Source organism: Xenopus tropicalis, chromosome 6 (genome assembly GCF_000004195.4).
Source record: "Xenopus tropicalis strain Nigerian chromosome 6, UCB_Xtro_10.0, whole genome shotgun sequence".
NCBI lineage: Eukaryota > Metazoa > Chordata > Amphibia > Anura > Pipidae > Xenopus > Xenopus tropicalis.
This window is the reverse complement of record NC_030682.2, coordinates 106,550,233-106,570,473: the sequence shown is the minus strand read 5'-3', so window position 1 is coordinate 106,570,473 and position 20,241 is coordinate 106,550,233. Positions and strand designations below refer to the sequence as shown.

Here is a 20,241-nt window from a genome sequence, read left to right as displayed (position 1 = left end):
AAGATGGGGATCTACTGGGGGCATCATCTAAGTCCATTGATCTTTAAAGGGCTGCGGTCGCCTTGAGTCGGTAGATATAAACATTCTGTGTTGCATTTTTAGCCTATGTTTTTGCTAGGCTTTAGTTCTCCTTTAAAAGTTGCTAAAATGATTCTGTAATTGTAGTCAAATATACAGAATAATCTTGAATGACTTGATTCATTACAGTATTTACATTTGAAAGACCAGTCATGTGTTCTGCTAAGATAAAATGAATATGACAGATTTATCGTAACCATAGTAGCACTTTACATTACTTCACTGAATGAATCATATGACAACAATGTCAAAAACTCAGTAAACATGTATCGCATATGAGTCAGAATTCCATTTTTTAATGTCACTGACAGCCATCACTGATCTAAATAAATGCCTTTGCTCCATTTGTGTAAAAGGGAAATAGACCTAACAACATTTGGGGACAAGAATACATTCACCTCGTAAAGACAAAAATCCATTATTTAATTAAATATATTAGTTGACTATGTCATGCTTAAAAGGGCATATTGCCACTCCTCTCGAGTACTACGATTCATTGGTTTATTGCTTACAATTATGTATACATGGGAGCCTTAGACCTTTCCTTAATGAGGCTTGTAGCAAATTACCTCTCAAATTAAATATATAATTTCATCACATGACATGATCGAAACAGGGACGTCAGATATGATCTAGTCTTTTTTTGGACTAGAACTACAGGGCAGTGGTTACAAAACCTTCTCAGCTTTGTGCCCTTTAAAAATGAAAACCACTATATGTGTGAAATCATTGATATTTTCTTGGCAAAATTGTAGCTGTGTGGGGAGTTCAGTGTGTGGATTTTAAAAACTCTTTAATACCCTATGAAAATATGGGCCTCAATGGGGAGTTCCTCACAAGATCGATGCTTACATTGATATAGTACAGGTATATTATTACAGTTTATTGATAGAGCACATTCAACTTATTTTGAAGGATTTAATGGGAAAGAGTTAAAAAATGTGACAAGCAAAAGCAATCCAATGGGTCATCTGTAAACAAACCAAGATATGTTGTGGCCCTGTGTATGAAAGCATACAATATGCCAACCAAAAACAAATGTACTTTTAGACAGAATTACACATAGCATAAAGCAAAGAAGTCCCAATCAGTTATCGCTAGTAGCTAGAAACCTATTACCAGGTATATCTTCTAGCTGGAAAATTATAACACTGATTTGCATTCATATCAATATCATGAGTGTAAAACGAGTTGCATGTATACAAAGGGTTTGTTGAGTGCACACATAAATCCCCGAAATTTCATAAAAAAAGAAGGCATTTAAAACTGTACGCACTGCTGGCGGCATGGATAAGGGATCACATATCTATTATTCAACCTTGATCTCAGCAGTTTAGTGAGGTTATAAACATTTGTTTATATTTTTACTTTTATCTCTTGTATAAATCATTTAATTCTGTCCCTTCCTCTGTTGCCCCACAAGTCTACGGGCCCCAGAATTTGGCAGCGATGCTTACTGTATGCCAGTTAAACGTTCTCCTTAATTCTATTGAAATGTATCTTGTAAATCTAGAACACCTGCAACTACATCTGTCATTTGTTTTCTGAAGCATTTAGTTATTTTTCAGGAATTTAGTTCCAACTATTCCCCAACAAATATTCTAGCCAGGTAGTGTTATGCACTTGTCAAGTACTTTCCATCATCCAAATGCTATCAAGCATGAACATTTTAAAAGAAAGGCCTAAAATAGAATATACTTGTCAATCTAATGTCTGCGATGGCAACTTGCTTGCAGAGTAACTCTGTTTTTCTCTGCATTTAGATGCTAATTTTGTTTTTTCCAGTTAATTTGTTTTTGCACACAGTTTTAATAAAATGAAGTGTAAGATCAATAGAAATTATGAACAATATCTATTGTTTTACTAGTTCTGTTTAATCGGCAGTACGGCTATGGGATTGGGATTTATTATCATCCTAGAAAAGGATTCAATTTACAGCAAAGCCTTTTCATGTATTTCAATAAATATTTCTTTATTTTTGACTGAATAATGTTTTCCCATACGGGTATGGGATTTCCTATTGGGAAACCCAGTAAGCCCTGAATTTCCTATGAAATCAATTTTAAGCATATAATTCTATTTTTTTTATAACATCTTCTCATTTTCTCCGTAATAATAAAACAGTACCTTGTACTTGATATTAACTAATCTGCTTGAATCCATATTGGTGGCAAAACAATTCTATTAGGTTTATTTAACATTTAAATTATTTGGGGGGTAATCCATACAGAACCAACAAAATCAGAATAACAGGCACCCAAAATAATTTCCAATATTATTAAAGTGCATTGCTTAGCGAGCAGAATGTACAAAGCAGAAATAAACCTGTAACTAAGAAAATATTTCAGTGAGGCTAAATATTTAAAACTTTAAACATCTCTCACAAGCACTTTTTATTTACTTTTTAATTATAACTGTCAGTGTCCCCTTAGCTACAACATTCGAATGCAACTATGTAGAACTAAAGGTGCCATCTATGAAACGAACCAATGTCAGAAGTTAACATTTAATTGGAATCAGTAACTGCCCAATCTGCTGCCATTTGCAACCAATCATTAATAAATGAATCTAAGCAATTGCTTAGACTTCATGTGAAAAAACAAAACGTATATTTAAAACAGTATTGATAACCAATGTAATGTTGTAGTTAACACTGGGACCTTTCTCAAGGAAACCATGCCTTTAACCCACTCCAATAAATATCCATAACAAGCAAACCAATAGGAAGTGACCTCAAAGTGAAATATATAAATATATACATATGTGTGTATGTTACTGAATATATTACAAGTAAAAGTAATTGTTGCTTGCAGATTTGTTACCAAATATAAGATAATATCAACAAATATATTAAACAGCACATCAATATTTTAACACTAATAATCAGGGGCGTGCCTAGCCCTAATGCTGCCTGAGGCGGCTTTGGAGATGCTATTCCCTGCACTAGAAGAGCTGAATTTCCAGTTTATTTGCCTCTTAAAGTTACAAGGAGCTTTTCTTGCCGCCCCTGGCAACTTGCAGGGCGCTGTCGCCTGAGGCTCATCTCACCTCATGGCAGCAGCCCCCCTGTTAATAATATCACTTGCTTATTGCAAAATCAATTCAAATTAAATGTAAATAGTAATCACTCACCACAGAAAGTATTTTGCTACTTAATTGCAGACAACAGAAATCTGGATGATCAACATTTTGAGTTCCTGTGTATGTCTCTTCCTAGGAAAGAAAAGGAAAAAATGAATCCTTGTTCTGTTCTTGTACAAATAGAATCCATGTCATAATAGACTAGTGTCTTATACTTGCCACCAGCTGTGATTGTATGTGATATAAACCCACTGATGGCAAATGGACTGGGAATTGTGGCTGTGGGTGTTTAAGTGATTTTATGAACAGTATTATATAGGAGCCTGAAGACCAAAACTGAGCTATGAGGGCAGGGAGACATCCTGACAACCTCTTGGTTCGAAAAAGAAAAGATTATACTTCTGGGGTCAGTTCAACCTTAACAAATTCATTCATTTATCAACCTCAACAAATGAAGATTAATCTATAAATCTATACAAACAGTAAGTGCCAAACCAAGGCTGATTGCGTATATTATATATATATTGGATAGAATATAATAGCAACCCATTGTGCACAAACAGCTCCATAAGCACCCTTCTGGGTAATTCTCATTCAGATTTTTTAAGCAACGGCCTGAGAAATGATGTTTTTTCCCATGTTTTCTTTCCCATTCAATGTAATATTGAAAATTTCATCATTTATGGAAAAGCAACACTTGAATTGGTGGGATGCCCTGATGTGATATCTTCACTAAAATTTGAGCCCACATCAGTTAAATGTGGCCACCCCCATGCTAAAATGTATATACAGGCATAAGATCCTGGAAACCTGTTATCCAGAAAGCTCTGAATTACGAGATGGCTATCTCCCATAGACTCCATTATAAGCAAATTATTAACATTTTTAAAAATGATATGCCTTTTCTCTGATTTCAACAAAGTTATAATTAACCCAGGTCCCATACCAGGTCCCTCTCTATAATAAAGGTTAAAACCTGCACAAAATTAAGACTTGAATATTGTGCGTAATTTAACACTTTAGTGCCAGAGCCAGCTGTTTGATCAACAAATGCGTGGCATAAATAAATTCTGCTGATCAGAAAGGTATAATCTACACACCATGGTAAACACTTTCCTTGCTGTTGGGAAAATGTTCCTGACAGTCAGGAAAGTGGATTACGAATTGACACATTTATCAAAGGAGATCAATGTGTCAATTAGTGAGAATGTGTTTGACTGCTTTGAACAAACACCATTCAGTTCTACTGGGTGTTAGAACTAAGTGGCAAAGCCAAACTGTAAACCCAAAGGAATGAACAAGCCTTAGGTTAAACAGATGCAATGCACGGTTATGGGGACTTAGTGATCCTAAATAAACCATGATGGAATGTTTCACATGTTAAATCTGAAAGGATTTTTTAACTGAACATTGGTAAAAAAAAATAATAAAATATTTAAATCTTTCCCTTAATATTTTAGTTAAAAAAAAAAAATTAGGGTGTTTCTATACACAAATCCATAGCGATCTCACATACAATCCAGCAAATTATGTGGCTCAGGGAAAGCATGGATGCACACAACAATGCCATTTTTTGCTTTCATTTCCACCCGCATTTCCCAAACACAATGCAAAATAACACTGCTGCTCTTTGGCCATAATTAAATAGGATTATCTAGATACAGTAGGTTCCCATTTTATATGAGCAAAGCAAAGGTATAAATTCTACAGTTCATATGAGGCAACAAAATGAAAGTCATAAATAAGAAAAAAAGTGCACTTTGCAATTTCATATTCTTCCATGCACTGTTATTACATTGTGATCTTGAAATTTAATATGACCTTTGTGAAGGTGGCATGTTACCTTGATGCGACATTTTTTAAAGTACAGGATCCATAATCCAGAATGCTCATGACCTGGGGATTTATAGATAAATTGTTTTTTTTTGTAATTTGGATCATCATAGTTTCAAGGAAAAAAAGCTGTGTAGCTGGGGGAGCCAGAGCAGGATTAGGATTAAACGGGGCCCTACGCAGGATAAGTATTTTGTAGCATCAGGGTTACATTCGCTTCAGTTCCTGTCAAACTAAACTAGATAAAACTAGATTTCAGAGTGAAATTTGGGAACAGGGGCAAGAATGGCAGCATGCATAGTGTGCTGCGCCAAATTTAGACCACGCCCACCTTGGGGCACATGCCCTGATAAACAACTCCCCATTGAATATATAGATAGCTGCACGTCTGTTTTAGCTTTTCCTTCACAAATCGCATCATTCTCGGGCAAAAGCCACTGATGCATGCAGGGTTATCAATTTCTTTTATTTCTTTCAAAATAAACGCAGTGGCAATTTCATGTATAATACCCCCAGAACTCATAGCAGGATGTACACAGTGGCAATTTCATGTATAATACCCCCAGAACTCATAGCAGGATGTACACAGTGGCAATTTAATGTATAATACCCCCAGAATACATAGCAGGATGTACACAGTAGCAATTTCATGTATAATACCCCCAGAATACATAGCAGGATGTACACAGTAGCAATTTCATGTATAATACCCCCAGAATACATAGCAGGATGACAGAGTGGCAATTTCATGTATAATACCCCCAGCACTCATAGCAGAATGTATGCAGTGGCAATTTTATGTATAATACCCCCAGAATACATAGCAGGATGACACAGTGACAATTTCATGTATAATACCCCCAGAATACATAGCAGAATGTATGCAGTGGCAATTTCATGTATAATACCCCCAGAATGCATAGCAGGATGACACAGTGAGAATTTCATGTATAATACCCCCAGAACTCATAGCAGAATGTATGCAGTGGCAATTTCATGAATAATACCCCCAGAACTCATAGCAGAATGTATGCAGTGGCAATTTCATGTATAATACTCCCAGAATACAAAGCATGATAACACAGTGGCAATTTCATGTACAATAACCACAGAACTCATAGCAAGATGTACACAGTGGCAATTCCATGTATAATACCCCCAGAACTCATAGCAGGATGTAAAGTGGCAATTTTATGTATAATACCCCCAGAAATTCATAGCAGGATGTACACAGCGGCAGATCCATAGATAATACCCCTTGAACACAGCCATTTTTCTGTACAATAACATCAGCACATATATTTAGAATAAATATTACATTAGTTAAAATCAGAATCCTTAATGACAGAAAGGAAAAAGTGAATAGTGTCACTGTGGGAAAAACAGAGCAGACTGAGCCAAATTTCTAATAGTTGTAGTAGCCTGCCTGTCAACTAATGAGATGCAATCAGATCTGCATTGCATCGGATTTGGACCCAACTTTGCCCTACTTCTAGCCAGGGGGACCGCGCCTAGTGGATAATCCAGCCCTGACGGGAGCAGCCATTTAAGCTGTAAAAATAGAGAAAAAGCACAGGTTACCTAATAGATAAGCTCTGTAGAATACAATGGTTGTTTATAGAGTGTATCTGTTTGCCCCCTGTGCCATTTAGCTTTATTTTAATTTGAATAGTTACCCTCTATGGCTACATAGCGGATTTGTTTATATAAACTGCTGTGTTTCTTAGGCAAAACACAAGTTTTACCAGTGCAGGTAATAGTACATAATATTACTCATTTTTTGGTGCTACTGTTCCTTTAAGGGCTTTTGGGCTAATGCCACGTGCATGGAAATGCATGAGTTAATGGAGCCCTTTGTGGCTTATACTGTATGTGGCCCACTGCACCAGGCTGAACCAGCAAACCCAGGGAAGACACAACAGGGCCGATTCACTAAAGTGCGTTAAAACGTGCGTTATTTATAGCATGCGTAAAAAATGTTATTGCGTCTAATTTTTCACGCCTTAACGCACAATTCACTAAAAGGATACTTGCGTTAATTTACACGTGATGCTGCTTGCGTTATTTTATTCACAAGGACTATTTTCGTGTAGTATTTGACGGAACGAGCGCTAATCAACGCACCACGTACAAATATTTGCCACGTGCAAAAAAGCGCACGCCATGTTAGCCATACATGCCATTACTTTCAGAAAATTACTGTACTGAAAATGACCATTTCCCTGCAAACTGGAGGCTGCATCACTCTAGGGCCAACACATACTTGAATAAATCCCACTGCAAAGTCCATATTGTGTTGCCAAAAGCTCATGAACTGTACTTTTCTATAATTACCGCCTGCCTCAAGTAGGTGTTAATTTTGCACAGACTAATGCGATATTTAGCACGTCTAAGTGTTTGTGAATCATGCGTTAGTGTTATTTCAGCGTGCAAATTAACACATACGTTAACATTAACGCATGCGGTAGAGCGTAAATTAACGCATGCGATATGCGACTTAATGCATGCGGTAATACTGTAGCGAATCACACATTAATTTTCGCGTCTATTTTAACGCAAAAAAGCGTGCAATAAAGCTTATCGACCTTTAGTGAATCAGCCCTAACATGTTTGGAAGTCCAGCGCAGAGCAGTGGGTACAGGGCACAATAGAAAATAATGGGCTCCATTAACTCATGCGTATCACATAAAAAAATCTACCGCATAGGGATATAGCAAGAAATGCCAGTGTGTAAGGCCCCTTAGTTGTTTTGCAACCAACATGGATTCACACAACTTAGCTATCAAGTACAAGGTACTGTTTTATTACTACAGAGAAAAGAGAAATAATTTATAAAACTAGAATTGTTTTCTTAAAATGATCTCTGTGAGACATGGACTTCCTATAATTCTGAGCATTCTAAATATTGTATTTCCCGAAAGTGTAGTGGCACAAACTATAAAACCTGCATTGTGCATAATTTTCCCTTTAACAACATATTATGTTCCCCCAATAGGTGATTAACCTGTAAAACACCTTTTTTTTGCTAACGGTTATAAAGAGGGTAACAGCTGAGAATGACTTATTTAATCCATTCTGATCACTAGTCATTGCCTTCTAAGCCACACACGTAACGTGTGCATTGCTTTCCAGCAGGCACAGCAGCGAGTTGACTCAGGCTGTGTGAAATGCCATTCTGCTTTGCTGTCTCACTAGCTGTGCTCTCCAGAGCAGAAAATTCATCTTGGCATATTTGCAGAAAGGAGAAGAATATGTAATTTCCTGCATTTTATACATTTCTCTCTCGCTAACAACTTATTTGTAGTATGAATTTTTGATAGCATGAGAAATCAGGTCTAACATTGGTAATAAATATTTTAGTTTCTAAATATATGCCTTAAATAAACCGGATAGCACCATCAAGTATTTATATTAGAGAGATTTGGCCTTTGGCTCTCACACTACCCTGTGCCTTCCTTCAGAATTTTAGATTCAGGAGGCCATAAGAACTCTTAGTTTGCCATTGGTAGTGATTTTTCATTTAATGATAACCCATCCCCTATCCATTTCCAACCGGCCCGACCCATCTGCCTCCTTCTGTACTTTATAATCTGGACACCTGAAATTGTAAACTTTCCCTGTACCCCTTTGGGAAATGCAGAGCAGACTTTTCACATCCTATACCAGGGCTCTCTGGCCGTGATCACCAACCAGGGGCATGCCCATTGAATTCCATGACCAAGATGGCTTTCAGTGTGCATGACCCAAAGGTAATATTCATTTAATAACCACCAATCTAATTTCCCAGAGTGTGCTTCTTCAATGAATATCTATAACAATAGAAGCTGAAAATGCATCAGTTATCTTTATGTCAGCCTTTTAATACAGTGCTGTAAGAATAGCAAGAACAGTCCCACTGAATAGAGTTGTTCACACCTTCTCCAGATAGGCTTATACATAAGACAGCTGAGAAACCTGGACACGCATTAGTAAACGGCGAGAAAATACAGAAGATAAGATTATGCTGGAAAAAAGTGCACTCAAAGATTCATTTTTCTATGCATAAGTCAAAAATAGCCAGACATGCCATTTTGATATGAAATTGGACATCATTTTAAAAAAATTAGTAAATAGGCTGCCAGCGTTGCACTTTACCGTATCTATTAGGTGAGTCTTACATATCCCTTGTCCTAGTTACACAGACAAACGATTTCCAGCAAATTCACTTAAGCATGAACAACTGTAGGTAGGTTTTCCTTAAGGGCTCTTACATAAGGGGGGGGGGGTTTAAAACCGTAAAACCCATATTATGTATATAAGTGCTTTCTAAGTTTATTATTATGTATATAAGTTTCTAAGTTTAAAATGCATCTCTATTGCACTGTATGTTTAACACATATCAAGAGCAAAAAGATGCAGCATGTTGCATTAAAAAATTGCATTACTGCTATAAATGCAAATCTGAATGCACGAGTGCACAAAGAGGTAGAATATAATGGAATGAATTGGATCATGTAATCTCAAAAGCTATTTAAATGCATTAGTAACACCCCTGTGTAAGAAGCCTTACAAAATGTGTCTATTGCCTTTAAAAGCTAAATTATCATGAATAATGAGAGTATATTCAGTAGACAGATTGTATTATCTTTTCAAAATTCATAAATGTTGGATCCTAGGTTTGATTTAAGCCAGGGGAAGTAGTTTGTATTTCCAGGAACTCCGGTTTCCTCCAATGCTCCAAGAATAATAATAAAGTGTATGTAACTATAGTGTGTGCAAGTGACTGGAATAGTTAAGGCAGGTACTCAGTGTTGGACTGAGATGCCAGGGCCCCACCAGAAAACCTAGTCTCCAAATTTTTCCTCTTCTCAATCATTCTTTCATTTTGTAGTCTTTTTACTTTCCATTCTATAATCTATCCTTCCATCTATTTTGCCTCTTTGGTTCCATACAGAAATATGGAATGACCATAAAATAGGTCACATGGTTAGAAGCAGGGGGTCCCACCAGGGGTTTTCCTGGTATCCCAGTGGGGCAGTCCAACATTGTAGGTGATTAACGCTGATGAGAAAGAAATGTATTTTCACATAGCAGTACATCATATGTAAAGTACAAACACATCTACATTAATGATAGAAATCCAGAGGAATAAATAGGAGCAGGGGGCCCAGTTCAAAGGTGTTTTGTCTAAGACTGTCCCAGGTGCAGCTGCAAGGCCTTAAGCTGGCAAAACATATTCAGATTTTAGTTGTCTTATGACAAACGTTCAGATATCGATCATACATTTTAATGCAATGATCTAAAACTAACATTCAGATTGAAATTGTAGGATTAAAGTCCTAAAAATAACAAATCTGATGATGTTTTGACCATTAATAATTGCCAGACAACAATTGTATGACAGTTGTGTCCTGGACAAGTTATCATCAGACGAGACAATATGTACACAGAAACTATTGTTATCTGACAGAAATTTTCTAACCTGCCTGATCGACTAAACGGCCGAACATCATGGTATGATAATTTAAAGCCCACACTAGGTCAGAAAATTGTAAAAAAAAATGTTTTGTATGATTGTATTGGTGCATTATGGCCATCTTTAGAAATGCGGAACAGTCTTTAAATTTAAAATGTTATTGTTTTTCTTAGAATATATAGTTGCATAGCAACTCCCATAGCAATGACACTGGGGCTTGTATCTCTATGTGCTGCGCTTGCACCTCATTGTCATTAAAGGGAGCACTGGTGCAGGGTATTTCAGTTTGTATTAGCTTTCGTACCCATCTTACAGCTGAGAGTAAGGGATCCTTATTTTATATCCAAAAATTAAATGCAATTTAAGCACAGATGTAGGAAAAATTCTGCAGAGAATTACTATTCCCAGCATTGACTCACCTAATAAATGGAAGGGAATAATGGAAACTCTAATGCAGGCTGGTTGGGACTGCAGGGAGTTATGGTTTATAATAAATACCACAGGAAACAGTGACAGCATCACACTCACAGCATAAAATAACGGAAATTGTTATAGAAAAATAGAATATATCTGTGACTGTTTAACATAAAAATGAAATCCATTGCTTCCTTATAGATAACATAATCCATTTTAGTGCATATTACTTGAAAAGTAAGTTATTCAGTTGCAGGTGCTGAAACATTTGGATCAGAAACCAAGACATTTGAGTTTCATTAAAATTTCTCCCTATTCTTTTTTAGAAAAATATATCTTTATTAGAGATACATCAGAATAAATGTGGTTTTATAATAGCAGATGGGCGATGGGGCTGAGGTGCTGCACCTGTTGTACTGTAGCGCAGGTGTCCTGAGGGCAGGCTCCCACAGAACAGATGCTTCCCATTGAGCAGAAAATAACATTATGAGCACACAGGACAGTTGTCAACCGAATGAGCATGCTATTATTCAGTGCTTCCGACTGTTTTTCATACTTTCTAAGAAACAAACATTTGCAGACATTGTTTTCTAAACCCTAAGCAAAAGTAAAAAAAAAGGGATAGATCAAGGTTTCTGGCTTAATTTTTAGTGACCCCAGCAACCACAAAACGAACCAATTCCTAAACTATTTGTCAGCGACTCCAGCAATCATAACTGATTTCTGAATTGTCATTGACCTCAGCAAAAAAAAAACAAAAAAACCCAATAAATTTGTGAATTACTAGTGACCCCAGAATTACTAAACCAACTGATTTTTTAATTGTCTGTGACCCCAGCAATCACAAAACTAAATCATGTCTGAATTGTATGTGACCCCTGTAATCACAAAACCAACTAGGGTTGCCACCTCTGCTGGCATTTGTCGGCAGGCAGGAATGAGCAGTGACATCACAGGGGCGGGTAGAGGCGGGGCAGTGATGGCACAGGATGGGGGAGAGGTGGGGCCGTGACAGCACAGGATGGGGAAGAGGCGAGGCCGTGGCATCACTGGACGGAGGCTATGACGTGGCGTTCGGCACGTCAATCTCATTCAAGTCTGGGCTGTCCAGGTCAAAATCGTACAGGTGGCAACCCGAAAACCAATTGATTTCTGAATTGTCAGTGACCCCAGCAATCAAAAACCTAAATAATTTCTGAATTGTATGTGACCCCAGTAATCACAGATGCAATTCATTTCTGAAATGTCACTGAGCCCAGTAATAAAAACACCAGTTTATTTAAAGTCTAGATTTATTATTTTTATTATTGCTTTTCTTTCTATTAAGACACTTTCTTTATTATGCTTTAAGTGACTCTTGCAAAAATGCCTGGCTGCTGGTTGTTATTAAGTCTAGTAATACATAGCAGTTTAAATGCCAAACTAGCATTCAAGCTAGTTAAAAATACTGTAAATGATGACAGTCTTATAATGTCACTGACTACAGTAAACGGAAAGCTATTTGTAACTCATAATTCTATTGAAGTCTAAAAGAAATAGGCAATATAGCAACTGAAAGGCTTTTTATTGAGTACAATTGTTGAACAAGCAGTATAGTAGCCCTACACATACGAACAAATACAAATATGCACATTAATAAAATTTCCAGGGTTCTTCCAAATTCTATTATTGAATATTTAATGGAAATAAAAAAGGAATAGTCTTAATTACCAACAGAGTAAATCATCTTTTAACATTACATGGTTTTACTATAACATGGGTCATATTTGGGTATGTCACAATTTTTTAACTGTTCTCTGTAAATAAACCATGCCCTCTCATTACTGGCAATCTTATTAATGTTAATACCTTATATAGCTGCTTGCGTATTACTAAACCTCCTAGTACCATTGTCATGCAGGAGAATTAGGGCAAGAGCACACAGTACATATATACACATCTCTCAGCCCTGCATTATTCGGCCAGTCTAAGAGACGCAGATCCTCTTGCCGACGCTCCGTGTGCCTGCATTAAAAACTACAGCAACTGCACGAATGTGGGCAGACAGAGCGAGGCGGAGGTCGGTCTGGAAAATGCACGCTTTCCTGTCTTTCAGACCGACATCCAATACGCTCTGCAAGCCCAAATTCAGGTGGCTGCCATATTTTTTAATGGAGGCACACGGAGGAGTGTAGGCAAGTGTATTAGCTTTTCTTCGCTAACGAAGCAGATAGAGTGCAGCATCAGCAGTGCGGTAGGTAGAAAGGATGCCTACATACCTCCTCCATTATGAATACAGCTCTGCCAAAGACAAGCAGCACTATAATCATGGGGGTGGATACAGGTCTCAATGCTCCATTTGGGCAAATCTTTAAAGCAGAAATGCAATGTGCACATAATTGCATTCCTAGTCATAAATTACCCATAGTATACGATTGCTATATTTATAAAGGCAGTTATCCTTGTATTAATGTTTTCCTACACAACCAACAAGGCTGTAATGATAAAAGTACTGTAGGTGTACTTGATTGCTACTATCTGTTTAACTTAGATTCTAATCTGAAAGATGTTTATGAGTGATGTGTACCCTGACTTCCTATGTGTACTCAAGCAGCCCAAGGCGATATTCCATATCCTCCTAACAACACACATGAGTCACATACGTTTAAATAGCCTGTGTTCTAAGCATCTCTTACTGTCTGTGCCATGGTCTCTAATTATCTGTATCATTTGCAACTTCTGAACCAGATTTATTACTGTTCCTGCAGCTAAAATGATTTATCAGACCTATAGTGGAAAAGTGAATAAACGGTTTGCCTGAGTACTCCGCTTCATTTTATAGGAATGCATTATATCATGGTACTTGAAGGGATTTATATTAACAGAGGAGGTTTCAGAAATATTTCACAAAATCTGCACGTGAATTTGATGATATTTTAAACTCCTTTATGTTCCCAGGCTGTCCCAGATTTGTGTTAAAGGAACAGTAACACAAAAATATTTAAATACCTTATAAGTCACAAAACATCTCTAACATTAGGTCTAGCCTTTCCCCCTTGCCTTTTTTAAATGCTTCATGTAGAATTTTAGTGAGGAACTACTCCATAGCAGCACGGCAAAAAGGCAACGGGTACTTGAATTCCTGTGTGCACTCACCCGGAAGTTGTCTTCATGTCGGAGGACCTTTCGGCACTTGAGCTTTTTATTAGCGTATGCAGTTTAAATTTATGTTTCTATTTCTTCAGACAGTTTGGGGCGTAATGTTGCGATCATAAATTTAAACTACATAAGCTGATAAAAAGCTTAAGTGCCGAAGGTCCTCCAAAACGAAGACAACTTCCAGGTCAGTGCACACAGGAATTCAAGTACCCGTCGCCTTTTCGCCGTGCTGCTATGGAGTAGTTCGTCACTAAAATTCTACATGAAGCATTTAAAAAAGGCAAGGGGGAAAGGCTAGACCTAATGTTAGAGATGTTTTGTGACTTATAAGGTATTTAAATATTTTTGTGTTACTGTTCCTTTAATATCACTTCTTTCCTTTAGCAGTCTGTATGGTCTCTAATTTAAAAACCAAAACTTTCAGCCAGAAAGGGCTCCTAAAGATTTATTTGTCGATTGATTTTACGATTGATTTGTCGAGTGATGTGTGATTTGATTTTTCGCAATCCAAGATTTCAAGGTTTTTAAAAACAGGAATAAATCTGGAAGTTTCGGATCTTCAGCTCAGATCTCCCAAGGGCACCACAGAAATCAATAGGAACTTCATTATAAATTTTTTGAATTGGACATTTACATTTTTGCTTCTCAGAATATTGGCTGACCTGTTAAATGGAGGAATAGTACATGGAGTATGGTGATTCAAGAATATTGCTGCAAAGCTGGAGTTTGATTGAGATTTATCCATTCTAGATTTGAAGAAATTTAAAGACTGTGGGTCAGGATTCCCCATAGGGGAACATAGATCCTTTGCCTGGGGGCTAAATCTGAAGTCCATTTGGGGTGAAATTTGGGGAAAATGCCTTTTTGCACTTATGTATAGTCCTGGAATGCCAGATGGGAAGATTTAAGCTGCTGATTTGAGTTTTCCAGTCCAATTCAGCAGCTTAGCTGCCCATATATGTGGAGACCACATCTGATATCTTGGTGAAAATCGTCCATGTATTGATTGTGCAGGTTTGATTTTCCCATCGGATCAGCAACAGCATCATCTTATTAATATTGATATTGCTCACCTTGGGTGGATGTAACGGATGTTACTGCTTGTTTAGTGACCTGCGCCAGAATGGAGGACCTCATGCATACGCCAATGCACAGGATACCCAATTAGATGGTGAATAGGAGGGGAAAAGTGAGTGCTGAATGTAAAGAGAAAGTCATTGTCTGCCCAGCCTCTATGCCTAAGGCATAGAGGCAGGGAAGGCAATATATGATTGACAGCTGGGATTTTGTATTAGCTTTATAATGGGTATAGGTCTGTTAATAAAAAAAGGAATTTGGGTTTCATGTTTAATTGAGGATTTTATTATACAGCTTTTTGTTATTCAACATTTTGCCCTGATCAAATGTTGCATGTTAAAGGAGAGCTCAAACAGAAAAAAAATCTGAAAAACACCTACTTATGTTACTATGTATTTAAAGGTCCCAATTCTGTGCTAACCATTATCAATGCTAAAAGATATTCCAAGGTAGAATTATTTTTATTCTCAATAAAAGTCCAAGTCTCCTGTAGGTTTTTAAAACAAGCAATCTTGGTCAATTCATACAACTTAATTATGACAATAGCAATTCATTTTCTATTTATCTATAAGTCTGCATAAGAAGAACATCAGATTTTATGTAAGGGCATTCTAGACAAGTGACAGTATCTACCTTAAATGCAGTCTGCTATTAATTCCATAAAATGCAGGAAACAAGCAACGTATGACAACATTCTCTGAAAAGGAGAAGACAAAACAAAAAAGCAGAATCATCAATTATTTTTCCTCCGTGTTTGCTGGTGATTGATTGAAGCATTCACTGTACATTTGCTTCGCAGTTAAAAAGATCGGATTTCAGATACAACAGATGTTTACCTAACTTAATATTGACAAGAACACAGAGGGTTACAATTAAAGGTCATCAGTCAAATAAGATCCTGGAGAGAATTATTTCAGGAGTATTTCTCTTCTATTGATGGTTTTGAGAAAGAACATTGAGAAAGTGGACCTGCTTGCCTAATAACCAATGATGAACACATAAGAATGCCATATTAATGTAAGGCTCCTTTATCACACAATTTAGATGGCTGCAGAATAGTCATGTCGACCCGCATGCAACCCTAACCCACCTGCTCCCAACCTGAACCCTTACCGACCCGGCTTTTTCCCTGTATAGACCTGCACCAGGCCTGCAATGATGTCACAAGAGGGGCATGGCAGGGGAGAGTGGAGAAGCTCAACCCGAAACCCACCTGCAACCCGCAGACATACTATTACTTATAGTAATAGTGCAAATTATTTTTATCTTTGTTCTAAGTAACTCAGTGAGCCCTTGTACAATAAAGATGATCATCACAATGATCCAATTGTACTGCCTCACATATAAAATTAGGGTTGAAACACCAGAGGAAGAAATAACCATGGTCTCCAATGAACGCAAACTTTTAGAAAACCAAACAATAATGTTTTGGACATAAGAGAATGGCATTCTGAAGGATCTTCTGAAGACTTCTAAAGCACAGGAGAAAATTGTCAGATGTTCCCTTAAGCTGGGTTTAAGCAGGTCATGTTATACTTTTTGGCTTTAGCAGTTAAACATGAAGAGATAGCTGCAACTGTTAAGGGTAATAACCAGTTCAAGATCTATTTGGAAAAATCACTCTAATCACTATAATTGGTTGGCTGTTGTGCATTATCATTTAAATATTGGTGCTTATTATACTTAAACCATTTATAGAAACTTTGCTGCCTTTTCTTAACTCTCCTTTGTCAGTATATCTACTATAGAAGAATGGTTTACTGAGGTGGACCGAGCCAATTTAGTTTGACTCCACCCCTTCACTGCAACTTGCAAAACATTTCTATACAAGGATGCTAATATGCATAAAAATTATTACATTTACAGGAATTTACATGGAATTCAGTTTGATCCCGCCCCTCCACTGCAATTTGCAAAACACTTCCTATCATAACAGCAAGGAACTGACCCCCTCCTCTGTAAAAGCCCTAGACTTGGTGCATGTGCAGTAGTTCTAGCCAATGACTTGTGGCTGTGCAGGAATGGGAGCTAGTTTTTGATGACCCATAGGTTTCTATATATATATATATATAATCCAAGATATAGAAAGCACTCACAGCATCAGTGTCCAATCAAATCAAATATTTATTGAGACATACTATCTACACGTTTCAATCCACATGGGATCGTCATCAGGATAGTGAACAGGAAGTGAGGTGTAAGATTAAATACAAAAAACAGCCAATCAGTGCACTTCATATATTAGCATATTCAATGACATGTGTTGTGTAATCACAAACCTATACCCATTAAAGTCCCAGTAGATGCTTAAATACCCTAATCTAGTTATATACTCTAATTTACACAGCCCGACTATAACCCACCGGCATCTATAAAAATAAACAAATCCAAAGGTATCCATATATATTAAAATGACAGGTCCCATGGCAAAAGCCATAGATGTTGCCATATAATTACTAGAGCATATAATACTTATAGGGATAATAAAGCAAACCCATCATATATATCTCAGTGTACCAAATAACCATGGTGTATAATAAAACCACAATGACATCAATACAGTGAATAAATAAGTGAATAAAATGTGTGATATATTAATAAAAAATGCAAATATCAAAATAATTAAAATTGTTAGGTAACTTCAAATTAAAAATCAAAAATCAAATTTTAATTTGATGTTACCTAACATTTTTAAATTTTTTGATATTGGCATTTATACAGTATATATATATTGGTCTAAAAGGCAGCCATGATAGTGGTATTGTACGTAAGATTTCAGCCCCTGATTAAGCTCAAATGACAAGATCTGAAGTTGAGTGTGAGGTGGGGGAGTATGGGCAACCAAGGCACAGCCCACATGACATTTGCAGTTTCCACAGCTGATTCAACTGGGGTTTTACTGGTGTAACTGCTGTGATATTTGGGGTGGTTTCTCAGAGGAGTTGCTGCCTATAAACCCTCTCTGCATACAGTCTTTACAATCTGAAGATATCACAATATGTGATAAATGATAAAAATATTCTAATATTTTCTAAAATACAAGTTGCCTATTTTCCAATATTTTTATATTGCTGTATGAAATGTAAAAAAAGAAGTAACATTAAGAAAACTGAGAAAAGCTAAGGTGACATTGAATGATAAAGCACAACAGACAGCCAATTATAGTGATTTAAGTGATTACAGTGATTTTTCCAAATGGATCTTGAACTGGGTATTAACAATAACAGTCAGACTAATTCATAGGCTAGGAAAGACCTTTATCAGTAAAAGCAGACTTGAAATAGAAAAATAAGATGTAAAGAAATGATTTTATACAAAGAATATCAACGCGGACATAAACCTCCTCAACAATTCTTTTTTGTCCTTTAATATGCAATTAGTGGTGTTTATTGTATCATATTGTTTATTTAAAATGGGAGTAATATTCAGGATAAAAGTCGTAGGCAAATCCCCAAATGTTTTGAACAAGGACCTTCTCGGTGAATGAAAATCCTTATGTATTTCTTGGTACTTTCATTTTAAATGCTTCATAGCTGGAGACTGAAACCTTGGCAGTGCCACGGGACCATATGGCACACTCCCCACCTTGATCATGTTGTTTCTTTGTTTTTTGTTCTTTGATCTGACTGTGTTTGGGATGGACACTTTACATTTGCTTTAGTTTATATCATTTATTTAAGATATACTTATTGGTCTTACTGTAGTTAAAGTTAATGTGGCTGTTGGTTTTTACATTACATTGTAATATTTCAGTGTTGCACCAAGAACATTTTTAGTAAAAAGGGGTTGTCCACCTTTGAGTTAACTTTTAGTATGATGTAGAGAGCAATATTCTGAGATAATTTGCAATTGGTGTTCATTTTTTATTATTTGTGTTTTTTTTTAGTTATATCACTTTTTGTTTAGTAGCTCCCCAGTTCAGAGTTTCAACAGCTATCTAGTTGCCAGGGGCTAAATTACCTTAGCAACCAGGGAGTGGTTTGAATGAAAGGATGATAAGAGAATAGGAGAGGAATTGAATAGAAAAATAAGTAATAAAAAGTAACAATAACAATAAAATTGTAGCCTCACAGAGCAATAACTGTTTGGCTGCCAAGGTCAGTGACCCCCATTTGAAAGCTGCAAAGAGTCAGAAGAAAGGAAATAATTCAAAAACTAGAACTAAAAAATGAAGACCAATTGAAAAGTTGCTTAGAAAATGCCATTCTATAACATACTAAAAACTAACTTAAAGGTGAACCACCCCTTTAAATGAGACGTTCACATAAATAAGACAATTTACACAGACATGTCTTTTATGGGGCATAACTCTCCTTTATGGTAAATGGCAACTTGCTGAATATAATTTAGGACAGATAGTTTTGCCACAAAAAAAATCAGGCCAAACAGAAAGAGAAGGGGGTGGGACGGTGATGTGGCTGTTGATGATGTAAAATGGACAGTATAGTGACATGGGAGGGTGACGTAAAAGAAGTGAAATCTGCTGGGGCTTTGGCGAGTAAGGAGGGGTAATAAAGGGTCAGAGGTGATACGTGCTGGTATGGAAGCAGGTATAGAGACAAACTGGCCAGTAAGTATGGCCTTGGTCTCAAAATTGGTGCTTCTACTGCTCCCCTTATTTTTGTACCCTTCCCTAAATCAGCACACTAAATTATTACCAAAAATTTATAAAATTTCCATTTTGATTCAAAAAAGTCCAGGACTTTGGTAGAGGGGTTTGAATGTCACACCATGCACAATAAACAAAGAAATTCACAGTACTGCATAGTAACAGTCTCCCTAATCAGTACAGATTACAAACATCTCAAAATTATAATAATAGCACAAAGATGGTCAGTGTATGCTTTACCAACTATTCACAAGATACATGAACTGCATAGGTTGCCTATGCAGCCTGTGTGAAGTTACCGTATTTTCCGGCGTATAAGACGACTGGGTGTATAAGATGACCCCCAACTTTTCCAGTTAAAATATAGAGTTTGGAATATACTCGCCGTATAAGACTACCCCTCTTCCAACGCACACCAAAGCCAGGCGACTGGCTGGTTGTTGTATACAACTGCTTTGATTGGTTAGAGTGGTCACACAGGACATTGGTAGCCAATGCCCCCTAAAACATTAGTAGCCAGGGCCCCCTAAAACATTGGTAACCAGGGCCCCCTAAA

General features: G+C 36.9%; 1 protein-coding gene across 2 annotated transcripts in view; it reads right to left on the bottom strand.

The window, feature by feature from the left end:
- Nucleotides 1–20,241, bottom strand: part of dlgap1 (discs, large homolog-associated protein 1) — a 340,814-nt gene that overhangs the window by 300,886 nt on the left and 19,687 nt on the right. For both annotated transcript variants that reach the window (XM_031903257.1, XM_031903258.1), the window contains exon 2: nt 3,211–3,291. The gene's annotated coding sequence lies outside the window, so the exon portion shown is untranslated. The remainder of the gene's footprint in view (nt 1–3,210; nt 3,292–20,241) is intronic.